Here is a 5600-nt window from a genome sequence, read left to right on the forward strand (position 1 = left end):
AATTCATATCCACGTGAAGAACTTCGGTGTCGTTCTGTTGTTCTCCAACTTAGCTATTCTTCGCGCCTACGCTAGGCTGTCCTGTGGTTAACGCCGCCGTGGTTCCGTAGTCGCGTCTCGGTTGAGACATCTGAGATAGTCGCTGGTCGGTGCTGGCCATGTGTTGCTCCAGGAGAAAGGAGAACTTCGCGAGCTGGTCGTCAGAATGCTGCTTGAAGCTTGCCTCCATTGCCTTCATCAACTCTGCAATATCCTCGTTCCTCATTTTCTCTCAACGAGAGCACCAATAATACCAGAATTGGTGAGGAAAGCACTCTTCGAGTCAGTGCGAAACTCCTCAAGGAACCATTCACTTCATTCATCATAACCTCCAAAAATTACAATCCTCAGCTTATATATGTTTCTTACAAATTATTCAGAAAATAGGAAATAGAAATTAAGCAAATGGGATAACAGAATTCGGTTCGGAGCTTGGGGAATCGCACTCTGCTCAGCGACGCTCTGCCATAACGAACTCCCTCAGCCAGCGAGGCCTCACGCGTTTCCTGCTTTCACGCGATGCTTTTTCTTCAATCTCCTTGCCTTTCTCTGGAGGCTCTTTGGTTAAAGCAGCGGCTGAGACTTTGTTCTTCACAGTTGGACCCTCTTGTGCTTCTATCTGGACTTCCCCTTCATGGGCCTCAGGACCAGCCCATCCCCTTACCTGCTTTTGGACCGAGCCAATGTCCAAAATCACTTGGGCTTGGCTATCATTCAAGTTGGTGTCAGAGTCAGTCCACCATGTGGAAGGTTCAAGTTGAAGCAATTGTATTATAGGTTGGATTAAGATGCATTGATGAAGCTGTCAAGGGTTGGATAGTAATAGCTTGAGTGAAGCCACATAAGAAGAAAGGACTGCTCGTGGGATCGTAGTGATAATGTGAAGCGCAGTTAATTTGGGCGCTACGGCCTAATAGCAGGTTGTTTTCCCCATGCGCAGAGATTTACCAGCCAGTACAAAACATTTTCATTGTTTGGATATACTTCCATGTTGGAAAAAGGTTTTCTAACGAGAAATGCTCTACTATCACAAAATATTATGACTCGGAATTTACTAATTAGTTGAAGTCATAACAAGTCACATGCCAACGTGTGTAGTGGTGAATGAAGAGAAAATGAAACATTTTGTGAAGTCCTTTTCGTGTGAAGCGTAGAGGAGCTCTTTTGTGATACCTACCTATCATTTATAGTACATTTAGTATAGTGGGCACTGCGAGTTCCCAGCTCTGCAGACGCGCACGCATTTTTTGATTTTGTAGCGGAGATTGATGGTTTAGATTTTGTCTACATATTTTGTTTCTTCTCCCATACCTCAAGTTTTGCAGTTGTCAATCCTTGTATCCTTAAATTAAATTTGTTCACTTTTCTCTCGTTGTTCTCACATGGTATAAATATAAAACGATTGGTGGGTTTTTTATTCCTTGGTCCGCTCTTGTAAGCCGATTTTTCAAGGGTGAGTTTTACTTAACGGGTTTCTAACAATCTGTATCAGAGTTAGTCCATTACGTCATAGCATTCAAGTCAAACCAGTTGCATTATAAGCTGGATTAAGATGTATCCATGAAGCTGTCAAGCATTGAATACTGATAGCTGAGTGAAGCCACCAATGAAGAAAGGGCTATTTTTGGACCAATGTTGATGATGTGAACCGCCGTTAATTTGGGCCAATCGTGGTGGATTGTTACAAATCACTGTTATGAGTATGTGATCGGACGTAATAGAAGGTTCTTTTTCCCATGTGCACGGGGCGACCTGAGAGGGCTTCTGCCTAATAGAAGGTTCTTTTTCCCATGTGCAGAGATTTACAAGCCAGTACAAAATGTTTGCCATTGTTTAGATATACTTCAATGTTGGAGAAGTTTTTCTAATGCGAAATGCTTTACTGTCGCAAAATATTTTGGCTCGAAATTAGCAGAAGTGATAGCAAGTCACATGTAGTGGTGAATGAAGTTAAAATAAAACATTTTATGAAGGCCTTTTCGTGTGAAGTGTAGCAGAGCTCTCTTGTAATACCTACCTAGCTATCATATATAATAGCTATAGCCTAGTGGGCATTACACATAATTTTTGTATTTTGTAGTGGTAAATGATGGTTTAGATTTTGTCCACAACTTATTTCTTTTTTCATACCTCAATTTTTGTTGGTCCATACTTTAATTGAATTTGTTCATTAATGTTTCTGGGTTTTTGCTCTTATGAGTTCTATGACCGAAAACACTTGTAGAAGTGAAATTATATGCAAAATATATACAAGTGGCAGAAAAAAAATGCAACAAATACATCTCTTTAAATTATTTTTTATTTTTGTACTTGTAATATATTTCCAAAGTTTGGACGCAGAAACAGGAGTGAACTCTTGCCAACAAAGTAACACAAACTCTTTAACAATCTTAAGCCAGTGAGCACTTAAAACTTAAGTTTCAAGCGACCATAATTGATTTCTTTCAGTCAGATAATAACTTCTCCCTTAATAAATGAATACTCGTTTATATAATATAGCACGTAAAAAGTGCTGTAAGCACGACCTCTTGCTGACAGGTGAGAAAAGCATGTTTTCTTTTTGTTTGGAATATTAATATAATCCACCATTATTTATTCATTTAATTATTATATATATGTGTGTATATATATATATATTTTCTCTTTTTGCATAAATAATTTATATATCGAATTTGTGCTTATAATTTGGTTACCTCTAACCTTTTTTTTTTTGGGGGTTAGTTTCTAGTTGTTTTTAGGAGTTTTTACTTGTTTTTAGTTTATTTTGTAGGATAGTGTCAATTGGAGTTTGTGGAGCTGAAATGAAAGAGGAGCGCCGCGGCCGTGGAGAGTAGCACCTGGGGGCCGAATGGTGTAAAAAAAGAGCTTTATAGGACAAAAACCCGAGATCAGAGCGCTTAGGCGGCACATATATAGTGCCAAGTCCTTACAGAAGCAGCAATAGGAGAACTCCGCTCAGCGCCTCGACACTACTTGTGAAGTTCTCTAATTTGGGCTTTCTTAATCTCAGAAAACTTGCGAAAAATGCTATTGCGATTCAAAGACTATAAATAGGAATTTTAGGTTTCTTTTATGGACTTTTGACATTAGCGAAGAGGGGAGAAAGACTACGGTACGACGAAGGAGAAGAAGGTTCGTCTGAAAATGGAGTTCAACATCAAATTCGACAAATAATTTTCTTCTTTCCTGTTCGTTTTATGTCGAATTTCATTGTTAGGATGTTTTTAATTTTAGTTATGTTCTAAATTTCTTAGCAAGGACTACAAGTGTAGCCAAGACGATAAATATTTGATTTTAGTTAATTTCCTTTCAGTGAGTTGATTGTTCGTGTTTGTTTTTTCTTCTAAGTGTTTAATGCTTTCAATTATCTAGCGAATACTTAAATTGTGTGGGAGACCTAAATTGAAACATGAGAATGAGAGTTTTAGAAATAGTTTCTTGTGAGAGAAACTGTAAGCTGCTGTGATATCGAGAGCTAATAACATTATTTGTGTGAACAATTAAGAGAATCGTAGAATATAATGAATTTTTAGGGTGGTGAAATTCACATTGAGCGATAGTGAGTTTACATGTTAAGAATGTATTTGATAGCATTCAGAGAATGACTATTGAATAAATTAAGGTTACTCGTTCTAACACATTAATAATAGACAATATTAATAAACTATTGAAATCAAATAGGAATTTTCTTGGTGAAACTTGTGTGTTTTAGTATTTCCTTGTCATTGAATTTCTTTTAATTTACATTCGCGCATTTAATTTCTTTAATTTTTGCTATTTATTTTCAAGTATTCGTTCCTAAATTATTATTTGTCTAAATAAAGTTGAAAATATTTTAATTTTAGTAATTGGTAGACTAGTCTTCAAGGGAACAATACTTTATTCTCATTATATTACTTGAATGGTTTGTGTACTTGCGAAAATTGACATCAATGTAATATTATTTCTGCAATATTATTTGAGTAGTGTTAGAGATACCGACTTAAATCTCCTCTTGTGTATCAACTGATATGACATATAAGTTGTCATCTTTTTATTAATAGATGCAATCTCTTATCATTAATTGACGTGCTAATATTTTAAACAATCATCAATGTAAAAATAATAACTCATATGCCACATTAGTTAATATATAACAGTTGAGATTTGAGTTGGTACGAGGATTCAAACTAAGGTGATTCTAATCATGATTCTGGAACCAGAACCATTATTCATGATTTTAGGTTCAAATCATGATTCTGAGACCATGATTCAAAATCAGGGGTTTGAATCACCTTGAATCAAGAGGGGGGTGGTTTTAGAATCATGATTTGAGCTAATTTAAAACATCACATCAGATTCCGAATCATGATTCAAAATCATCCAAACTAAACACTGGTTCTGAATCACTGTAAACAAACACTAATTCTGAACCATGATTCTGGATCCATCTACAAACGCATATTATTTTGTCCATTTGGCATAAAATGATCTTACTTCAATGTGAATAATATTATTTTGTTTATTTGGCATAAAATGATCTTACTTCAATGTTATCGATCGTGATCAAATCATCAAATTGACTTGCAAACAGTATATATGGCTTATAAAGATACACAAGTAAAACACAGCTACACACGCTAACTGAACAATTTGACCTATGATGGCAAATATTGCATTTGACAATATCATTTTTTTACTATTTATTTATTTATTTTTTAGAAATGATATTCATATCATTTCAAATCAGGAAAGTATCTCCACACGATCCCAATATGGTTCTGTCTGTATCACTAGCATATCAAGAGGATTCTAAGGGTGCGTTTGGAATTGGTTCCAAAACGTTTTTGTATTCTGTACGAAAATGGAAATGAAAACGTTTTCATTTTTATTTTTGAATTATTTCTGAAAATGCGTTTGGTAGTTTTATTTAGAGATTGATTTCAGTTTAAAAAAAAAAACTAAAACTGCGTTTGGTGGTTTCATTTTTGAAAACATGTAATAGTATTTAATATATTAAATAAATAATAATTAAATCACAAATAAAAACACTAATAATTAATAAAATATAGAAATTATAATATTAGCTTAAATTATTGTCGCCTATACAAATCCCACATTTGATTAGCTAGATGATCCTTAAAATTAACCATGTAATTACGTTGTTGTCGACCACCCATTTCAGATGTTTCTGCTTCTTGTGCATCCATACCATGTTGTTGTTCCTGTTGCCCTTCTTGTTCTCCCTCAATATCTTCTACGGGCAAATCGACCTCATATTGTCTAAATAGAGGATCATCTCGCGCGTGCATCTTAATTAAATTGTGGATCACACAACAAGCTATTGGTATAACATTTTGTCTTGGCATCCAATAATTGGTCATATGCCTAAGAATTTTAAACCTTGCTTTCAAGACCCCAAAGCACCTCTCTATGCAATTACGCAGTGAAGAATGATAATAATTGAATAACTCTTGTTGTCCCGTTGGTTGACCACCATTTCTAAACTGTTGAATATGGTACCTCTGACCACGAAATGGTGCTAAAAAGCCGGGCGTGTTGCTGTAATTGGAATCCACAAT

The sequence above is a fragment of the Morus notabilis genome, unplaced genomic scaffold (assembly GCF_000414095.1).
Source record: "Morus notabilis unplaced genomic scaffold, ASM41409v2 Scaffold552, whole genome shotgun sequence".
Lineage (NCBI taxonomy): Eukaryota > Viridiplantae > Streptophyta > Magnoliopsida > Rosales > Moraceae > Morus > Morus notabilis.